This window comes from Podarcis erhardii, assembly GCF_964252035.2.
Source record: "Podarcis erhardii genome assembly, chromosome: Z".
Taxonomy (NCBI): domain Eukaryota; kingdom Metazoa; phylum Chordata; class Lepidosauria; order Squamata; family Lacertidae; genus Podarcis; species Podarcis erhardii.
In genome coordinates, this window is record NC_138504.1 from 6,695,860 (window position 1) to 6,718,878 (window position 23,019).

Here is a 23,019-nt window from a genome sequence, read left to right on the forward strand (position 1 = left end):
CCAAGTTAAATTTGCAGCATGGCTAACTAAACTTTAAGATTTCAGCCACCAGGTTTCAGGGCCATTTTGTAAATCTAGTTCATGTACGAGCTAATCAATGCAGGCCTTGACCAACATTAGTAACCATGAGAGAGATGATTGGAAAACGAGACATAGAGTGAAACTGTTTTGTGATAGATCTGCACATCATGACAGACCCTCCAAGTGTCCCTATTTTCCAGGGACATACCTGATTTAGAAAATCATACTTGATTTGATCTTGGAATAACCCACCTTTCCTCAGGATGTCCCTATTTTCATTGGAGAAATATTGGAGGGTGTGGAGTCATCTGACCCCTGAGCCATCTGAAGGCAATCCTGTATAAGGAAGGGTTTTTAAAAAATGTTTAATGTTTTATTATGTTTTTATATAATTTGGAAGCTGCCCAGAGTGGTAAACCAGTAAAATGTGTTGGGTATAAATAGCAAAATTATCATTATGGAATTGGACGTTCCTATTTCATTGGAGAAATGTTGGAGGGTATATCATGATTTCCCCACAAGTGAAATTGACAAGTGATTTAGTAGATCAGCTTTGTTCTGGGAATGCCTGCCCTACTGCTTCTTTCTGCTTCCTCTGCTCAATGTCACTTTTAAGTGATCAAGAAAGCTTAGCAGTCAGAATGCCAATTGAGTGCTTTGAGGAGCAGGCCATACATGATTAAAAGGGAAGGCAGATTTAGTAAGCACAATGTGTGATGTGAGGGGTGCTTTTCTCCCCCTCTCTCTTTTCTTTTTTTAGCTCTTGCCTTATTGCTTCTTATTTCTAAATCCCTAAATTATCCACCCTGTTTCACGTTGAGATAACATTCTCTCCCAACACTGCTACTGTAGAATTGTTTGGCATGGCAGGATTCAAACTTTCTAGTTTCAGGGATTCTTTCCATTTCAGCATGTCTGCTAAGGACCCACTGCAGGCTGCAAAGGATTCTGGAAAGTGCTCAAAGGCACAGGCTCCATTTATGTTTCACATTGAGCAGGAGTCCTAGAGCACATTCAACACTCCCCTGAGATGGCACATTTTTAAAAATTCAGCACTGTCTGCTTAAAGAAAACCTGGCCTCAGGTGGTGGACTTCCAAGAAGTGATACAAGAGGAGCATCTGTGCTGGGCCCAGACCCAGCAGGGCTCTGGATTCTGAACTTTAGTTGTTGTTGTTGTTTTAAAAAGTAAATCTTTTTAGAACAAAAGTTATGAAGCAAAATGTGCAGGCACCATTCAGTATGCTTGCTTTGTGAGACATGAGCCTACACCTGCCTTTCATTGTTTTTAGCTTATGGATGAATCACTTAGCTTATGGATGAATTAAAGCTGTGATTGCCTAGTGCTGCAAAGGGAAGACCCCAAACCAGCTTAAAACTGCTCTAGGAAGTGTCATTTCCAGAAGGTGAAGAAATAACTCCCAGGTTCATTTTAAGTGTGATTTTGGGTCTTCCTTGATGCATGAGTCACTCTAGATATTATCTCTAGATTCAGAAAATTGAGAAGGGAAACCTGGTTCATTTAGGACAAAAAATTGCAAGCTTTCTGCAAATTTGTCTTCTCTTTTGCATGGAGTGGGGTTAGAAGCCTCAATTTGTATATGGCATAGCAAACACAAAATCCTATTAGCACACCTCTATGTTATTCTTTGGGACGCGGGTGGCGCTGTGGGTAAAACCTCAGTGCCTAGGGCTTGCCAATCACATGGTTGGCGGTTCGAATCCCTGCGGCGGGGTGAGCTCCTGTCTTTCGGTCCCAGCTCCTGCCCACCTAGCAGTTCAAAAGCACCTCAAAAATGCAAGTAGATAAATAGGTACCACTTTATAGTGGGAAGGTAAATGGCATTTCCGTGTGCTGCGCTGGTGCTGACTCGCCAGAGCAGCTTCGTCACGCTGGCCACGTGATCCGGAAGTGTCTGCGGACAGCGCTGGCCCTCGGCCTCTTAAGTGAGATGGGTGCACAACCCTAGAGTCAGACACGACTGGCCCGTATGGGCAGGGGTACCTTTACCTTTATGTTATTCTTTGGATTTTGTTCTTTGAATTTTGCAAGAGAGTTCAATAGTAAAAAAAAGGCGGGGGAAGTACCAAAATAATTTTTATTTTTTATTTTTTTAAAAAGCTAGTTATCTTTAAGTAAAATACATTTAGAGATGAATATATGTAGATAAAAATGTATTTTTAGATTTGTATTTTGTGATAAAAATACATATTTATGTACATATTTAAACATGCATTTTGTAATTAAAAACAAATAACTTAGTATTAATTCAGGGAGTGAACTTATGAAAAATTGCTTTGTTTTTAAATTTTTAAATATGTTTCAGTTCTTGTTTTTAATTGCATTGTTTCTACTTTCTGGTTTGTCGTCCTCAGCTCCTTTGGTAATAAAAGTGTTTTTAGAATAATGATGATGACGATGATGATGATGATGACGACGACATGGACTAGGAACACAGTGATCTGTCCATCCATACTTGGAACTAGGGATGTAAGCAGGTGTCACTTTATGTCCTGCCCGGTATTTGTCACATGCGGCATTGTTTCCATGCCGCTGCAGTTCACCTTTTTCCAAATACTATGTCATATAGCTCACTGTCTGTGGTGGCAAAATCACATAATTTATGTAATCAATTAATTACACATTTTAACATATTTATGTAATTAATTAATTAAATGCATTGCATTGCCATTACACTGTTCAACCCCATTCATCTTGATGCCAAGGAAACAAAATGCAAATGTAATCAATCATGCATTGTTTGTGAACTGAAAGGAATGACAATAGCCAATACATTTCATACTCACTGGACTGATTCTGTTCTGGACATGGGATGAATAAGCCAACACCAGCCATTCCCACCCTGTTTCCATTTTTGTTGGAAATCCCTACTCAGAACGCAGTTTGTAAAGCCTTTCCTTTTCTTACCTACAAAACCTCCATTGATTCCTCCTCCTATTCTATAATGCCAATGCAAACATTAACGAAAGAATAATAATTCCAAGATCTTGGCGGTTAACTTTGTTTTTCCCCCCTATGTTTTATGAGTTGTTGAGCTTCTTTGGCAAAATCATCCCAAAATGCCATTTTTGAGCTATTTTTAAGGGAAACTGGCAACAACAACACTGCCAACATGGGTTGCCATACGTTTGGATTTCCCCAGACATTTTGCTGACTTCCACCCGGACACTGCTTCCGACCACAGTATTCTGGGTATGTCCAGGAACTTCCGGACGTACGGCAACCCTAGAGGGCCAGCCCAGAGATCACGGCCCAATATCTAAATACCAATGCCCTTAGCAATGATCGTAACAGCTTTGTTGTTTAAAAAGAAAATCATCTGATAGCCACTGGTGTTTTGTAAACTGTATTCTATGTAGTTTCCCTATGCAGCACTACAAATCCTCCATTGGGGCTGTGTGGTGACAGTCTGGCATTTCATGTTAATGGGAATATAAACACACAGTTGTGGGAAGAGCTGTAAAACACTAAGGTCAGAGGGAAGGAAAATGCAGAAAATACAAACAGTGATGATCACAGTATTAACAGTGGTCATTCGCAAAACATTCTGACACTGGCAAGTTAATTAATACCTTTAGTGAAACTTTAAAAAGAGAAGCACTTTATCCAAATTCAAGGCAGAGGTGATAGAACAGAATGTTTTGATGAATTGTAATTCATCGGTTTCACCCTGGAGTCTCTCTTTTAAGTTGTTGTGTTCAAGAATGGGCACCTTCAATATTATTTAATTATTTATTCCATTTATGGATCACTTCCTGTGAGACATTCCTAAAGCGATTACTAAATATAATTACATAGTAAAGGTAAAGAGACACCTGACGTTAGGTCTAGTCGTGGATGACTCTGGGGTTGCAGCGCTCATCTTGCTCTATAGGCCGAGGGGGCTGGCGTTTGTCTGCAAACAGCTTCCGGGTCATGTGGCCAGCATGATTGAGTTGTTTCTGGCGAACCAGAGCAGCGCACAGAAACACCGTTTACCTTCCTGTCGGAGTGGTACCTATTTATCTACTTGCACTTAGACGTGCTTTCAAACTGCTAGGTTGGCAGGAGCAGGGACCGAGCAACGGGAGCTCACCCCGTTGTGGAGATTCGAACCGCCGACCTTCTGATTGGCAAGCCCTAGGCTCTGTATTAAAACAATTGTGCATATATAAGCAAAAATTATATTTAAAAACCAAAAATTATTACAAAAGCAGTTTCAAACATCAGCGGCAAACACATAAGTTCAATTCAGATGCCAACTGGAATAAATATGTTAGAAGGTTTGCTGAAGGAAGAAAATATTTAGCAGGCATTGAGACCAGACAGAGGGAGCCTCTCTGTTCCACAGTGGGAGGGCGCTCCAAAAGATAGGTGTCCCTGCACTAAAGGCCCGTCATTTCTGAAATCATGCAGGAGGGACCTCCTTGGAGGATGGCATCTGCAGGAAGTCCTCTCCTGCATAACACAGTGATTTTCTGGCTGTGTAGATGATGATGATTATATACAGAGCATCCTGGGAAGAAGAACGTCCTCCCACTTGTTCCTGAACAGTACCAGATTTATGTATAAGCTAAACAAGCTAGGGTCCCACTCTCTTGGGGCCCCCCAAAAAATTTAAAGGAAGAACAATAACTGGATGTATGTTCCCAAAATATGAGATAAAAAACAAATAAAATAAAACCTAGATACAGCAACAGTGTTTTGTGTTGTGTAGGTCCATAAATTACCATATAGCATATATTCAACACAAAAAACAGTGACAATTTGTTTTTGACAAAGGACAGCTGGACATATAAAGGGTCCCATTACCTTCAGTAGCTTAGGGCCTCATCAAACCTAAATCCGGCCCTGAGAATAGTGCCATTTCTGGTGTCAGATTTGTGTCCATTTAACCCAGAGGCGGGGTAACTTTTTCGATCCCATGGTCACATTCCCTTGTGGGTAGCTTTTTAGAGGCCACATGCTGGGCGGGGTGTGTGTGGCGGTGGGCAGGGCCAGAGGCAAAAATGAGCAGGTAAATGGATGTGATACTTCTTTTTAAATGCCAAGGTGCAAAGCATAGGAGCCAACTCCTAGGGGTCGAAGGGTGTCTGGTGCATCACATCATTTGATCTTACTTCCCCCTCCTCAATATTTTATTCAAGTTGGCACCCCTGGTGCAAAGTCACATACATTAGTAATTATTTCATTCTGGAGGTCCATTCTTAACCTGAAACTGTTCTTAACCTGAGGTACCACTTTCGCTAATGGGACCTCTCGCTGCTGCCGTGCCGCCGTCATGTGATTTCTGTTCTCGTCCTGAAGCAAAGTTTTTAATCCGAGGTACTTTTTCTGGGTTAGCAGAGTCTGTAACCTGAAGCGTCTGTAACCCGAGGTACCACTGTACACAGAAAGAAATCCATTCAGGCAAGCCAGTTCATAGGCACATTGTAGTCAGGCAAAAGCACTCACAAGGAGTGTGTAACAGGACTAGTGGAGGTGGCTAGCCACAGGATAGGCAACACGTGGACATTTCTCCCCACTTAGTATACTAAGACTACTATTACTTCTAGAATACTTTAGTGAAATTAATATAGAGAAATGCCATGGGTTTGCCCTTCTTATAATTGTGTCACAGGAGTTAAAGCATTATGCTAGGGCATCAAATCCTTACCAGCCATGAAACTCACTAGCTGGTCACTATCACACCCAGTCTGTTGCTGGGTTGTTGTTGTTGATATAACTGCTGTTAAAAATAAATCCAAACATACATGCCAGCAACACATAATCACTTAGGCTTTTGTAAGCAAATGTTCTAAGAGTCAAGGCAAATTTACATACCCTCCAACATTTCTCCTATTCAACAACAACAACAACTTTACTACTTGTATCCTGTCTATCTGATTGTGTTGCCCCAGCTACTCTGTGAAGCTTCCAACATATATAAAAACACAATAAAACATTAAACATCAAAATACCTTCCCTATACAGGACTGCCTTCAGAGGCTAGGAGTCAGATAACTCCATACCCTCCAACATTTCTTCAATGAAAACAGGAACATCCTGAGGAAAAGTGGTACATTCTGGGATCAAATCAGAAACCAGGACTGCTTCTGTAAATTTGGTACTTCCCCTGGAAAATAGGGACACTTGGAGAGTCTGCATTTATGCAAACATATCCAAAAGGGTCCTTTAAACTGGGGCAATTGAGCTCTGTTCTTCACAATTAACCTGCAACAGTAATTAGGTATAGCAAATGAAAAACCCTTCCTTGGAAGCTGAAGCAAGTTCCAGAAGAGAATGGAATCTGGAGGAGAAACAATGGCAGTGTATACACACATAGCAGCGTGTTCCTGATCAGTTGCGATTAGAAATGAGAAGTATTGTGGTTATCTGTGGAAGCAGGATGAAATTAGTGAGGTCTGAAACCTGCAGGAGATGTTTTGTTTCTATTTCCATGTTCCAAACCCTGAAGCAGATGTATCTTCCTGTGAAAAAAACAATCTGCCTATCTGAGCATTCAGTGTTTAAATTGTTTCTACCATCCTTTCCACATTGTCCATTCCTCATTTCAATTAAAGGTCCTCGGTGTTTGAGCAGATAGCAATGTTATCCTCAGACACATTGTATTATGAGGTTTGTTGCTTTTAAGACAATACGTATGCCCACTTTCAGTCCCACACATGTATGTTTTGCTTCAGGTCGCACTGCATCATGGTTGTGGCAAATTTAATACTTCACTATACTCCTGCCAACCTAGCAGTTCGAAAGCACGTCAGAGTGCAAGTAGATAAATAGTACCGCTCTGGCGGGAAGGTAAACGGCGTTTCCGTGTGCTGCTCTGGTTCGCCAGAAGCAGCTTAGTCATGCTGGCCACGTGACCCGGAAGCTGTTCGCCGGCTCCCTCGGCTAGTAAAGCGAGATGAGCGCCACAACCCCAGAGTAGGTCTCGACTGGACCTAATGGTCAGGGGTCCCTTTACCTTTACTTATACCTCTATTGGCATGCATGTACACTTCACTCTATGTGAAGCTTGATATTTTTCTGTTTGATGAACTGCAAGATCACAGTTTGGTGTCACATGTCTTTGGCCAAGACCCTAGAGCCCACCACCATGATTTGAGAGGTACAGGCCAAAGTTTCAATTGGCACTGATCTTGCTCTGGACCCATAGAATGCTTTGTTTATTTATTTTCTTGGCTGGAAGGCATTCTTGAGCTATGATTTTGAGCTATGTTCTCTGGACTACAGGCAGACAAGCTGTATCATGTTCATGGGTGGTGGTATAAAAGTCTATGGCTTTTGCATGGATGCAATGTAGCCTATCACACAAAAGAATGAATCACATCTACTGCTCTCTCCACATTTGCCTGTGGCCCTGCCCATCCTGCAGGTTCTAGAATATTGTTCATGAACGAATGTGGCATTCAGCCTGAAAAGCATTCCCCACCCCTAAAATAGATGGGCCTGGCGCTCAATTCTCCTGCTATATGGTGGATGATAGGCAGGTTTTCCATCAATGGGTTTGTGACTTTTCCTTTCCTTTTAATACCAAGAAGTCTTTTCAGATAAATCTGATCTGTGGGCGTAAGCGCTGGGGAATTCAAAAGCTCTTTATTTATTTTTTTAATGCTCAAATGCATTCCAGGAGGTTGGCATTCTGATATGTGCTCATTTTGTTTTACAATAGTGTTTTGAGAGGAAGAAGCTGTAATAAAGGAACCTCCTGGATTTATTGCCTGCACTCCTGAGACAGCATCTCTTGTAACAAAGAGTTCGACCTATTTGCTGCAATGACTCAGGGTGGTGGGGAGGAAGAAGAATGAAGCCACCTTGGATCCTGTTTAATACATGACTTGAAGTCATGGTTACTTCTGCTCTGCTGCTTCTCTGGTGACATGGAGCAGAAAAACCCAAGCCCCCCCCAAAAAAAAGATTCTCTGAGAGCGGGTGTAGTTGGATATGTCTATTTCCAGACCATATCCATTTCACGTGTCTTCTTCTTAAGTCTGCGCCATCCCTGTTTCTCCACTGTTACTGAAAATATTTCAGTATACATTTTAGTTAGGGATGGAGGACAAATCTGCATAACTCAGATCATGAACTCACTTTTATCGGCTATAGAATCTGCAGTCCTGTAGATCCCATTGTGAGGCAGTCTGAGGGTTCCCGTGCTCCAGCCTCTGTCCATTAACAAAAAGCCTCAGAAATTATACATCCACTCATAGCTGGCACACAGTTCTTGCCATTGCACATTTTGAATAGAATAGAGCAAGTCTCCCTGGGAGCAACAAGACCTGATGCAATTATATTGTTTTCGTGAGGAATTGTATGGTGAGCGTGGGCAGCGTGGTTTTTCTTCCACTCCAAGTTTTAGGCTTGTCCCTATGCAAAACTTCGGCAGACTGGATGGTAATGTGTTCAGGCATCCCCAACTTTTTCAGTGAGGAATTTGTGTGCATTTTAATATAATTCTCCATTTTAGAAAACATATTTTTGGTAGGCTTCTTCTTGAGTTGACATATGCAAAATTTTGTGTTGTCTTGCAAAAATAAACAGAAAAAAGGATAAGGTCCATGTAGATCAGGTCAGTTTGCTAAAAAAAAAAAGTGGACTGAAAAAGAACTATCAAGTATATCTAGGTAAAGGTAAAGGGACCCCTGACCATTAGGTCCAGTCGTGACCGACTCTGGAGTTGCGGCGCTCATCCTGCTTTATTGGCCAAGGGAGCCGGCGTACAGCTTCCAGGTCATGTGGCCAGCATGACTAAGCCACATCTGGTGAACCAGAGCAGCTCACGGAAACGCCGTTTACCTTCCTGCCGGAGCGGTACCTATTTATCTACTTGCACTTTGACGTGCTTTCGAACTGCTAGGTTGGCAGGAGCAGGGACCGAACAACGGGAGCTCACCCCATTGCAGGGATTCAAACTGCCAACCTTCTGATTGGCAAGCCCTAGGCTCTGTGGTTTAACCCACAGCGCCACCCGCGTCCCAAGTATGTCTACTTAATGACAAAAAGTGGAGTGCTCACAAGAGACTTTTAATCTCTAAGTATTTGGTTTGCAACTGTGAAACAGAATGCTGGACTAGATGGGCCTTTGAGCCAGATAGCCTCTTCCTATATTCTTATAATTTGGAAAAGAGAGAAGCACATTTTGGGTTGTATCTAAGAAAGCACCAAGTCATATTCCCATGAGCACAATGATTCCACTTGCACAACAGGATCCCCCACCCCACCCCAAACCCGGCAACTCTATTCAAGGGTTTCCCCCAATCCTCTGGATTTGGGGAGGTTTTCAGGATGCACATATGGTGGAGGAGAGGGAGGAGAAGCAGAAATACTTGCACTAATGGGGCACATTAGTTGGATACCACCCACTGTCCCAGGATCAGGAACCATGTGCAGTGATTTTTTTTTTCCAATTTGAAAAAAGAGACTAAATAGAGGATATTTGAGAGCTTGGAGCAGGAGTCAAAAAAGAGCAACCATGGCAACTTGGAGGCTGAAGTACCTTCCCTTCAAAGAAAGACAACAATATTATATATTATTGTTTTTTTTAGCTTTTGGGCAAGGAGGAGACTTGAAAGAGGTAGAAGCTGATAAATTCTGAATGCTGTAGAACACACACACACACACACACACACACACACACACACACACACACACACACACACCCTTCTTCTGTAATAAGAACAGCCCCGCTGGATTATGCCAAAAGTCAATCTAGTGCATTACTTTGTTCATAAAGGCCAGTCAGATGCCTCTGGGAAGCCCATAAGCATGAGCAAAGGACACGCCCCCTACTTGTGATTTACTGCATCTGACAGTGGAGGTAGAAGTATGACAGCTTCATGCCCTACAGAGTAAATATTATACATAATTCAATAGGATGTGTGATGACCAGGTTCTTACCTTTTGTGTATTTGGAGATTTTATCCATCAACCTAAAAAAAAGAAAAAGAAGACGGAGACAGTGGTGGACCTACAATTGGGGGGCCCTGAATCTTGAACTGTCATGGGGACTGCTTTGTAACCAGCAGTGAGGTTTGGGTAACTGCTGTTATCTTTTTTCAGATCGGTTGTTCCACAACAGATCACCACACCTTTACAACATCTGTGCTGCTGACTGTCAAACTTTGAGATTGTTGAAATATATAAAAAATAATAATAATATCAATTTGATTAACAAAAAATGAATCAAATTGGGTCTACTAGATCCAAAAAAATTAAGCAATGTGGACTACAGTTACTTCTAGGGTCTCTCTGGGATTAGGCGCCCTCAAGCATAAGCTTCATTAGTTTCATAGTAGATCTGCCCCTGGCCATAGAGAGAAGAGGAGGAGGAGGAGGAGGAGGAGGAGGAGGAGGAGGAGGAGTTTGGATTTGATATCCTGCTTTATCACTCCCCTTCAGGAGTCTCAAAACGGCTAACATTCTCCTTTCCCTTCCTCCCCCACAACAAACACTCTGTGAGGTGAGTGGGGCTGAGAGACTTCAAAAAAGTGTGACTAGCCCAAGGTCACCCAGCAGCTGCATGTGGAGGAGCGGGGAAGCGAACCCAGTTCACCAGATTACAAGTCCACCGCTCTTAACCACTACACCACACTGGTGTAGAAAGAGAGAGAGAGAGAGATTGTTGGCATATTAGTGAGGTAAGAAACTCTCCTTTCAAAATATGATTCCTTCCTACATACTTATTGCTGCAGGTAGGAGGAAGACAAGCATCTCATCCAGGGAGTCAATGTTTAGTTCAGGTTGAACTGTGGCTGAATTGGTTAGGAACATAGGAAGCTATACAGTGGTACCTCTAGTTATGAACTTAATTTGTTCCAGAGGTCTGTTCTTAACCTGAAACTCTTCTTAACTAGAGGTGTGCTTTCGCTAATGGGACCTATTGCTGCACAGCCAGCACATGATTTCCGTTCTCATCCTGGGGCAAAGATCTCAACTCGAGGTAACTCTTCCAGGTTAGCAGAGTTTGTAATCTGAAGCATTTGTAACCTGAGGCATTTGTAACTCGAGGTACCACTATATTGCATAGTATTGTCCACACGGACTGGCAGAAGTTCTCCAGGGGTCTCTCCCAGGCTGGGGCCTCTCTCAGTACTTCCTGGACATGCCAAGGATTGAATCTGGGACTTTCTGCATGCAAGGCAGATGTTCTACCACTGAATTACAGTTACCCCCCACTTTCCACTTTGGTTCTGTTTAAGACAATTTTCTCCAGGTTCAACATCCACTGGGCCCTTCCCCTCACAAAACTGATTCCAACTGAAGTTGTTGATGTTCTGATGAAGATGGTCATGGTCTGGCTAAAAGCCAATGCAATTAAATATACAGTGGTACCTCAGGTTACATATGCTTCAGGTTACAGACTCTGCTAACCCAGAAATAGTGCTTCAGGTTAAGAACTTTGCTTCAGGATAAGAACAGAAATCGTGCTCCGGTGGCGTGGTGGCAGCAGGAGGCCTCATTAGCTAAAGTGGTGCTTCAGGTTAAGAACAGTTTCAGGTTAAGAACAGACCTCCAGAACAAATTAAGTACTTAACCCGAGGTACCACTGTAATCCAAGCAGGTGCTATCTGAGGAACCAGTCTTGGGGGATATTCAGCCTATTTTGGATGGGATGGTGCTTCCCTTGGAAAGCAAGGTTTGGAGTCTGGGAATGCCTTGTTTTACTACTGGATGTCAAGACAGCCAGAGGTGCTTGATTTTTTCCCTTATTATGTTGATATCCCCCCTTTCCTCCAACACAAGAACACAGGAAGCTGAGTTGTACTGAGTCAGACCAATGGTCCACATACTTCAGCAGGCCACTCTTCAAGAGCAGCTGGAAGCACTTATGGAAAAGCGAGTCCAGCTCTGACAAACCAAGCAGTGCAGCTGCGATGCCAACTGAAAAGCTCCAGAGCCTGCCTTTTGTTCTGGGAGCCTTTTAAATTCACCATTGTTTGAGAGATTCGGTTCCACGACTGAGAAGCAGATCCCTGTGATTTTTAGATGTTTTATTTGCCCAAAGGACTGGTGTTTTGCAGATATTAGACCAGACATGTGGACAGAAAAAAACAATCATTTGAGGGAAGACATGGGTTCCTTGAGCACTCACAGGTGGTCTGTCTCCTGATGAAGACAGACAAGTCTTCATTTCAGTCTTGGTCCTTAAATTTTGTTTTACTTTGTTGGAAGCCACCCAGAGTAGGTGGGGCAACCAAGTTAGGTGGGCAGCATATAAACAACAGCAACAATTATTATTATTATTATTATTATTTTACACTGATTGGCAGCAGCAGTCCATGGTTTCAGACAGGGAATCCTTAACCATTCTCCCCCTCTCTGTTTTATTCTCACAACTCTGCAAGGTAGGTTAGGCTGTGAGTCAGTGATTGGTCACCCACGGAACTTTGCAGCTAAATGGGGATTTGAGCCCTGGTCTCCCTAGCCAATGTCTAAAACTCTAATTATTACACACCCTGGCTCCCAGTTTAGGTTGATGCATCAGATGCAGCCACTCCTGAGAAGATCAGATCTGGCCATGGTGGTGCATACCTTGGTTACATCCACTTCTAGATGGGCACAATTTCAAGTGATTGCAATTATATTTAAAGTTCTATCTGGCTTCAGCTCAGGCCAACTAAAACAAACTAACCTTCTCCTCTTCCAGCTTGTTTGCTCTTCTCTCTGCCTCTATGTCAACCTAGACATAACTGTTTGGGATGCTGGAGAAGACCTTGGGCTGTATTCAAATGAGGGTTACAAAGTCTCAAAATCAATATGCCATGCACATCAATTTGAATGGGTAAGCTCTGTGTAGAACATTGGCTGCAACCCATAATCAGTAGCCATGCCTAGATTATGGAACCCCTTGCTTTGGTAGATTCATTTCCCCCTTCTCTCCATGCCTTCTAGCTATTACATTTTCATTCTAGAATTTGAATTTAGAACTGAGTGCTTCCAAAATGAAAACAAGAAGCATAGAAGCTGTTTCAGCCTTCTGTACCTATTTCTGTTTTGCCGCTTTTTAATTATTTCCTTCCTGTTTCAAAAATAATGCACCACACATATTTATTGTGGTTGCTGTTATTAATTATTTTGTAACTACTGCATATGGGGTGGTATAAGCTGCCCTGAGCACTGTGAGTACTTAAGGCATTTCCTTAAATAAACACAAAAGGAACTGTCGTCATTGGCAACTATTCCTGCGGGCTGTGCACACACCATAATTTAAAGTACATTTAAAGCACATTACTTCCCCCACATACTACGGGTGCTGGGAATTGTAGCTCTGTTAGGTGTAAACTGTATTTTAAATTCATGGTGTGCACACAGCCTTGTTTTCTTTATAATGAAACAGGTGCCCAGCTGCAAGTGTTGGTTGGTAGGTAAAAAAAAGGTAGAGGACCCCTGGATGGTTAAGTCCAGTAAAAAGTGCATCATATACATGGATCAGACCACTACACAGTTAACAAAACATAGTAGGAGATACTTTAGGATAAAACTGTCCAAAAGTTATGAGGTATGAAAATGGCTTTTAGGACCTATGGTGACATAATTTCATAGTGTCAGTCAAAAATCTTGCCACATTCTCCACAATGTCATTCCTACAATTGTTCAGCAGATAAGACACCCTGGAAGAGTCAGTGTGATAAATCCCCTCCTTCAATAAGGAGGCCAAATATTTGCATGTTCAGACCCAAAGACCTCCCCCTTAAATAAACACACATTTGACTCAAATTTTAGTTTTGGTTTGGTTTTTTGGCAGAATTTAGGCCACAACTTTATTGATTACAGAAAGTGAGTGGTTGCATAGTGTCAGGGAACTGCCATCGGTTCAGGAGGGAGAGAGGAAAAGCTGGATGGATTACAGAGAGCCCCCAAAGATCGTGGGAAGCAGTTCCTCCTCGGCAGGGGAGAGTAACCACGCCTCCAGTGGAGAGGAGCTGCAGGGTTTGGAGGAGGCAAGGCACTGCCAGGACACCTTGCCTGGGCAAAGCGGGGAGGGGAGAGGTCCACCGTTACCCACGCCCTACTTGCAGAGTAAGGTTTCACGCAGAGAGGGGAGGCGCAGACTGGGCGTCAAGAAATTACTTTGCTGGGGAAAGTTTAAGCCCCGCCCACTCACAGATTCTGCCAGTGAATGAGTCAACCATGGGAGAGTGGCACTCCGGACAGATAAAGTTTATTTTGCATCAAAAGCAAGGCTTCACAGCCGAGCAGGGAGGTACTTGCCTGCTTGCTCTCGAGCAACCCCTTGGAAACCTAACACATAGGCTCTGGTTCGACTAGCTCCCTGCACCCTTGCAGGTAGCGCTGACCCAGAGCTCTATCATAGGTCTGCCAAGGGTGAACACCTGAGGTAGGTGGAAAGCCCAGGAACGGACTATGCCCACACCCAAGATGCTCCCCTGGACACAGGCATGGGCACAACCCCCTCTCAGGGGTTGACCAAACCAAGCTGAGTCCCTGGATTCATTTAATGGAATACCCTTCACATAGGGATGGCGAGACCGCTCTCCCATCCTTATCACCTGAACTAGTGCCTATCCGCAACCTTACAAGATGTGACAATTTGCTATGCGGCAGGCAAAACCCAAATGGCAGCAGCCAATCAGCCAAGTGGGGGAAATTCCTGCCGTGCCCCTGTCCCAACGACAGACGATACACGATGGCATAGCAAGGTCAATCACAAAATGCCCTAAATATAGGGAGAGGTGGGCGGGTGTTCTGATGCATGAGCCGAAAGAGGAAGCTCTGGGTCACATGCATATAAAGGTCCCTCAGCCCATCTAGACAGCTCCCCATTAGCCAGATTAAACCCAGCAACGAGGAACCTACCAATTGGGTGTTGTGGCTGTCCAATATATCCACCCACAACCAGAAGGTTGGTCTCCAGGTCTCAACACAACATGTGCCCTCTTCTAGGGAGGACACATTGTATCATATATATTTTTTCATAAAATGGGCAATAAAATAAAATGTGTGTTATGGATTCGACCTGATTTGTGCCACAAGGGCAGTGTGTTTCAGAATATGGTGTGGTTTTTTTATAATCTTACTTGCAAAACTGCAGATGGTAAGACGTTAAATCTTGCTTGAGAAAGAGCTCTCCGTAGATGGGGATCATAAAGCTGTTGCAAATATGGAGTGTCCTGGCCTAACGAGGGTAAGTCCAGTCAAATTCGACTATGGGGTTGTGGTGCTCATCTTGCTTTTTGGGCTGAGAGAGTTGGCATTTGTCCACAGACAGCTTTCAAGGTCATGTGGCCAGCATGACTAAACCGCTTCTGGTGCAACAAGACACCATGACGGAAATCAGAGAGCACGGAAACGCCGTTTACCTTCCCTCCAAAGCAGTACCTTCTTATCTTCTTGTACTGGTATGCTTCGAACTGCTAGCTTGGCAGGAGCTGGGACAAAGTGACAGGAGCTCACCCCATCAGGCAGATTCCAACTGTTGACCTTACCAGTTTAATGGGCTTGGTGGTTTAGACCACAGTGCCACCCATGTCCCACGGTTGGTTGGTACCTTATAGTGGCATGAGGTCTGAAGTGTTCACTTATCCTCAGTGTTCTGTTCTATAATTAGCATCATTGTAGTTGTAATATGGTTGGCTGGAGGTACACTGGAGAGAGCAGAGTAGTAACAGTGGTACCTCAGGTTAAGAACTTAATTCGTTCTGGAGGTCTGTTCTTAAACTGAAACTGTTCTTAACCTGATGCACCACTTTAGCTAATGGGGCCTCCTGCTGTCGCTGTGCCGCCGCTGCACAATTTCTGTTCTCATCCTGAAGCAAAGTTCTTAACCCAAGATAATATTTCTGGGTTAGCAGAGTCTGTAACCTGAAGCGTATGTAACCTGAAGTGTATGTAACCTGAGGTACCACTGTATTTTGCATTTTTGTTTCATGAATCCTGGGCTTCCACCAGAGAGGTGACTGGGGTAGAAGTGAAGGGAGTCATGGGGAGGTATGAGTCTTTCATGAATGTAAAGCAAAGCAAAAACCCACATGACTCAGTTGGTAGAACATGAGACTCTTAATTTTTGCCCCAAGTCCAGGGGGTTGGATTTGATGATCCGTGTGGTCCCTTCCAACTCAACAGCTCTAAGATTCTATGATAATGACCAGCTATGATAATGTGAGAGTCAGTAAGAAAGGCCTTGAAGAAACATCATGCATTTTCCCAAAGGAAAATAAAACAGGGTTAGGCCTTGCGTAATCTTATTGTGTTCATTAGAATAAATTTGCACTAAAATGCTAATGAATTTTCATGAGCATTTTTTAAATGCAAATTCCTGCAGATATCTGGTGAAATGAATTTTAGGTTGGGGGGGGAAATGAAACAGAGAGGATTGAAACTGAATGATACTTTCACCCTTAGATTCTGGATCATACCACTTCAAACAGCAGGTGAAGAGGTTTAAAATCTGGATGCTTCTCTATACAAAATAAAAATAAAATACATGGAATTCTAGTGTATTGGGAATGCTTGCACAATCTCCTTGACATGCTAGCAGACTGTGCACCTGAAATTACTATTGCAATTGTTGTTGTTGTTGTTGTTGTTGTTGTTGTTGTTGTTGTTGTTGTTGTTAATTTTGCTTTAATAGAGGAATATTCAGTGGCAGGAGCCCCTACATAGAGTTGGAAGTGGAATAGACTAGGCAGAACTTGACCATTGCCTTTCCTGTTTCAAGCAATTAGGCCATAGACTCCACCAGGAGAACAGCATTTTCTTTGTGTTTTAAATACATAATAATCTGGGTACTAAATTAAATCAATGCAATCAGCTAAGCTGTATAGAAATACAGGACGGGGCTGCATCAGCCTTGTGCACTGAATTAAATAAAACCCACATCAATGCATCCTTAATTATACTACCAACATTGGTTGATGCTACACTAAAAACTGACCTTCAGTATCAGATTTTGCTGAAGAAAATAAATGCATTTTAAAACTCCAGGTCCTAGAAACAAACGTTGGCATCTTGTAGCCATTTTAAGGGAGAAGTTGTTACTGCAGTGCCATCTTCAGAGCATTATACAAAGTAGATTTTGATTCTCCCTCCCGCCCATAACATTGGAGGTTTATTGTTGTTAGTAGTAGTTGTGTATTTAAGATTCTGAGCTGTAACCCCAGAAAGAAATGAAAATCCAGAATCTGTCCCATTTGATTGTAAATGGAATACCAAACTGTTCCAGTGGTGGTGGGGAGGGGATAACTGGATGTATCACAGACATCTGCAGAAATATAGTCTATAAAAAGTGGTGGTAGCCATTCTAGAAGAGAGGATGGAATCAATTTTCAATGACAACTTTTCTTGCATTTGATGAAAAAGAAAGATGATGTGGTCTGCATTTAATTGCATTCCCCATTTAGCTGAACAGTTAAGGGCAGAGGAATTCTCTTTCTATTCTTTGCACCAGTCTTTATCAATACATCAGAGTGCTTTAAGAAAAGAACAACAGGACCAAGTGTGCTTACTAAAGTATTGTACAGTGAGAACTGGGTTAAGAAAACCATTAGATTATGGAAACCATTATGAAGGTTTATGCTTTCCATAGCAAAACTATTTTGAAGGGGTGAATTGTACAGTATAACCGCTCACCTTCCCAGGGGTGTGAAGTTGCAGGCTGGCCACGAGCACTCTCCGTGTACAGTGGGTGTGTGTGTGTGTGTGTGTGGCAATGCTGCCTGCATCATTGAGAGTCCCGGCTGCATCACGCCCCATGGTTGACCAATCTGGTCGACTAGAGGGCGAGGCTTACCTGATTTAAACATCCGCGTGGCCAGGGGCTCAGTCTGTACTAATAACAAACTTGTTCTCAGAATGTGCATTAGCCAAACCCAAACAACACTATCTACATGCATTAGAAGTGGGTTTAAGCAGACCATGGGGGATCCCAAGGGTGGCAGTAGGAAAATAGAACTTGTTAAAAGGTAAAGGTAAAGGGACCCCTGACCATTAGGTCCAGTTGTGGCCGACTCTGGGGCTGCGGTGATCATCTCGCTTTATTGGCTGAGGGAGCCGGCATACAGCTTCCGGGTCATGTGGCCAGCAGGACTAAGCCTCTTCTGGCGAACCAGAGCAGTGCACGGAAATGCCGTTTACCTTCCCGCCAGAGTGGTACCTATTTATCTACTTGCACTTTGAAGTGCTTTCGAGCTGCTAGGTTGGCAGGAACAGGGACTGAGCAACGGGAGCTCACCCCATTGCGGGGATTCAAACCGCTGACCTTCTGATCGGCAAGTCCTAGGCTCTGTGGTTTAACCCTCAGCACCACCCATTTGTTAGGGAGTCATTAAAGGGGGGTAGTCTGAAAAATCCCCATTGCAGATGCTCAGCAGGCACAGAACACTGACTTTTGGGGTGGTCATGGAAATATATAGGGAGGGGAATGGAATGGCGAATTCTGAAAAAGATCATCGATGGGTTGCATCCTGAGCAGGACCACCGCACATTGAAACGTGTTGTCACAGGTACCAAGGCTTTTGCAAAAAACAAACTTGGGGAAGGGCTGGAGCTCTGTTAGCAGAACATCTGGAATGCACACAGAAGGTCAAGTTTCAGTCCCTGGCAGCATCTCCAGGTAGGGCTAGGCAACACTCCTTGCTTGAAACCCTGGAGAGCTGCTGCCGGTCAGTGTAAATGTTACTGAGCTAGGTGTACCAACGACCCAACTCAGTATAAGGCAGCTTCCTCTGTTCCTATGTAAACTAGATGAGCCAGTTCACAGCTGCTGTGCAGAAAGCAGGTCACATATACACATATTCTGGTAGGGATACTTGTGAATTTGTAAGCTGTTGTAACTCACACCAATAATTTCTACACATTCCATTTTAGACTGCATTGAAAGTTCTTCTCTATTTATTCAGTTAATCTACACTGTACAAGTTTGTCGTGCACTGGCTTCTGAAGCAAGATATGTTAGTAAGCTCACTGATGGCTGTTGCCTAATGATTTTTCATTACAAAATAATAACCACCTCACAAGTGATCTGCGCCGAGTAATATTCTTACTATTTGGGTCTGCAAGTCAGATCTGCAAGATGATGTCAGTCACACTCTGGAGACTTCCATGCAGCTCCATCCCATTCCCCTTCCAGTTTTCATTCTCACCCACCATTCCATGTTCATAGACCATGCTCATTTCTCACTGGGCTGTTTTCCCACTATAGACTTTTTTTTTGCATCCCCCCACTTTTTTGCTAATTATTTGGAACCTTATTATTGTGGCAGTCTTTTTAACTGCTGAGCCTGCCTCTTCTAGCAATTGTTCTATCATATTGGAAAGCTGTTTTGTACTGATTGAGAGAATGGTGGATGGATTAATTTTGACTTTCTCTGAGTCTGCTGGTGCCTCCCTCCACTGTCTGGACAGCACCATTTCAGCTATGTAAGTAACTGCAGTCAGACTTGCATGTTGGAAAGAGAAGGGAACTCATGAGGCAAGAGAGGGAGGATGTTAATGTATGTGCATGCAATAGAGGATGCATTCAGAACCTATTCAGAAAAATAAAAACATAATGTGAATCTTGCTATATCAGACCAAGTATCCATCCACTCCAGTATTCCCATATTGACGAAGAAGATGTTTTCAAGAAGCTCAAGAGCACTATGAATGCAGTAGTACCATCCTGTCTCTCTCCCACCTCCAAATAAAATAATTTTTAATGGATTTTGAATCTTAAAGTTCCATTAACTTACCATGGCAATAGCTGGAAATTGGACTTCTTCTTCCCCAATGATTTTGTCTTATCTGCTTTAAAGCCCTCCAAACCATAGCCACCAGTACATCTTGTGAATAAGTCATTTATTTAGTCAGACCTAAATCTGCAGCTGATCAGTGTAGATCTTGGAGAAATCTGACTCAAAACAGATTTGGCTGAAATGCATTTGGAATTGCCCGAAGTTTGTTGGATAGAGTTACCAACTTTTGCAACAGCTTGCTAGTTGCTTGGAATTAGAAGTACAGAGGCTGCTGTTACACTCAGGACTTGTTTGCAGGCCTCATGCAGGCTCACCACTGTCAGAACAGGATGTTGAACTAGAGTGAGCCTATGACTTGATCCAGCAAGTCTCTTCTTATGTTCTTGGCTCCTGGAGATGTATCTTTACCATACATTAGTTGGTGGGAATATTTACCCTCTTGTGGAAAAAAGTAACCTGTTGATTTCTCTGTACATCATATTGCTGCTAAAGGGAATGAAATTCCTTTTGTATCCCACTGACAATGCTGTCCAGTTGGCAGTATCAGTGCCTGTGGTCTGTTGGATCTCCTATGGTAAACTACCTTACAGAGAGTCATTGGACCCTTTGGCTCAGTATTGTCTATACTGATTGGGTTTCTGAGGTTTCAGACTGGAGTCTCTCCCAGCCCTACCTGGACGGATTGAACATGTGGGATAACCAACATGCTTAATTAATTAATGCATGAAGTGCCAGGCTTAGTAATGTCCATTGCCCTTACCTTGGGAGGAAATAGGTAATCAGGCCTATTGCAGTGGCGTAGCGTGGGAGGTGCAGGGGGGGCCAGCCGCACCGGGCACAACATCTGGGGGTTAGGGTTAGGGGGCGCAAATCCACGGGTTAGGGGGCGCAAATCCACGGGTTAGGGGGTGCAAATTACTTGCCTTGCCCCGGGTGCTGACAACCCACGCTATGCCACTGGCCTATTGTTATCCTTCAGTTTACCTGAGAAGCTCAGCATGTGAAGAGGTTTGAGCTGGTTGGTGCAGCTCAGCTCTTATTGCTCCCACAAGCCACTCGAGCTCCAATACCAAAAATATAGTAACTTTTGCCACTTTGGAATTAAGTTTTACTGTCTGTGCAGTTTTTCTGAATGCTGTATGGAAAAGCACATGAATCTGACCTTTGTAGAGTTTGTAAGCAAACCATTTCTAACTTACCAAATGTATGGTCTTTTTCTATGCTAGGGGAAAATGGAAACTTTTGAAAGAACTTGAAAGGGCATATTATTCCCATGCTTTACTTTGCTGCATACTTTGTGATTTTAAATCTCTGCTGGGCTTCTCTCAGCAAAGAGTACTTGCCCCAACACTTGAATCTCAACATCCAAGAATTCTCCTTTTATACCTATATTTTCCTCACCATGAACAGAACCTGGGACCTTCTGCATGCAGGTGCTCTAACACGGAGTTACAGTCCTTCTGAATCTGGCTCAACTGAATTCTTCTCTCACTTGGTGATTATGCAAAAGTAAATGTTCATGGGAGAGCTCTTCCTTCTTTCCTTCCTGTGATAGCTGATTATCCAAAACCACCTTCACCCATAAACCTTCAGCAGCATGGCTGGAAGCCCCTGTCGTCTAATCTGATGGAAGAGAAACTGATGTGATGTTGATATGCTGCCAGTGGGATAGTAGTGCCAGTCAAATAGAACAGACTTCCAAATACATCAAATTCCATGCAAAGTGAAGACAATTATGTTCAAAGTGCCCTAATTGTTAAGGACAGATGCTTTGCCACCCAACAAAATATTGTTGTGTGTTCTCCCTGGGGTTGTGGGAAAAAGTTACAGGATCAGAACAACCCAGTTTTGTTTTTCCATTGGTAAGCAAAGCACTGGAAACACAACATTTGTTTGCTTTATTTACAGCTACTGGCCAATCATGCATTTATTTATTTATTGATAGGTAGCTACTGGCTGCCGTTCAGCCACTGAAGTGACACCAACTGGCCATTGTTGGCTATTGGCCAACCCCCTTTTAAAGGAATAGTTGCCCAGCAACTCTAGGGCTACAATCCTAACCTGACTTACCTGGGAGTATGCTCCATTCAGTTCAGTTGGACTTATTTCTGAGTAGACATAGTTTGGATTGCATTATTGCATGCTCTTCTTTACTCAGTTCAGGCTAGTTCAAGCATATACATTTCCCTCTTCCTGACAGGGAACATTGTCAGCTTTCATGGCTAAACCCCGAGAAGAAAAGAAAATGTGTATAGCAAGAATGGGCTGAGGACATCCATTCATCTCCTGTGCCTATTCTGTTTATGAACAAGCAAATGCTCTCACACAAGCCAGTGGTATCCCTATTGTGAAACTGACTGGGTGCCAATAATATTTATGATTTGCATAGAGCTTTCATCTCAAAAAGCATATTACAAATATAAATGAGGCCTCACAACACCCTCTTTCAAGCATTTGAGCATTATTATCCTTGTTTTTCAGATAGGAAAATCGATGTCGGATGTTTCTGCCGGCTTCCTCAAAGCTACAGAGAGAAAGAATATGTGTCAGAGACAGGATTAGAAGAGAGCGGAGATGGATATTCACAACAAAGTTTGCAGCTATTAAATTTAATGGATTTTGAAGGCAAAAAGAAAAAATCCATGCGCAAAGTCCTGTTTGATTTTCTGAGTCTTGAAGGTGAAGGTTGAATGAGGATTTCCCAAACACAAGGGCAGAAGAAGCTGCAAATTCTACAGGAATAGCCTTGAATGGTTGGAATGAAATCATCCACCATATGCTGAGTAATTAACACTATACATGTCAATCAACTCTCCATGTCAGTGACTTTCTTACAAAACCACCATTATTGGAAATACATCTATTTGTTTATTTTGCTTCCAACAAAGATATTTCAAAGTTTGGAGAATACAAGGAACATAGGAAGGTGCCCTATACTGAGTCAGACTATTGGACCTTCAATCTCAGGAGTGGCTACATTTACTGGCAGCAGCTCTCCAGGGTTTCAGATTGGGGTCTCTTGCAGCTCTACTAGGAGGTGGCAAGGATAGAACGTGGGACATTCTGGCTGCAAATCAAATGTTCCACTACTGAACTACAGCCCTTCCCTGAAGCTGAAAAAGAAAGGTTTGCTTGAAGGCTCAAAAAATATACACAGTGCTGACTACCGTTCAATGGGCAGTCTGGGTATGCTTAAGGACTTGATTATGTTTGGCAGGAGTTTTTAATCTAAGGAAAAGAAAAGCAGACCCAACCCAATATCCATGCCATCTCCTTTTAGTGCCTTTCTGTTGGGTGGGTGTGGGGT

The 23,019-nt window shown here is 43.0% G+C and overlaps 1 long non-coding RNA gene across 1 annotated transcript in view; it reads right to left on the bottom strand.

The window, feature by feature from the left end:
* LOC309334118 overlaps positions 1-23,019 on the bottom strand; it is a 589,555-nt gene that overhangs the window by 309,870 nt on the left and 256,666 nt on the right. The gene's annotated exons all lie outside the window — the stretch shown is intronic.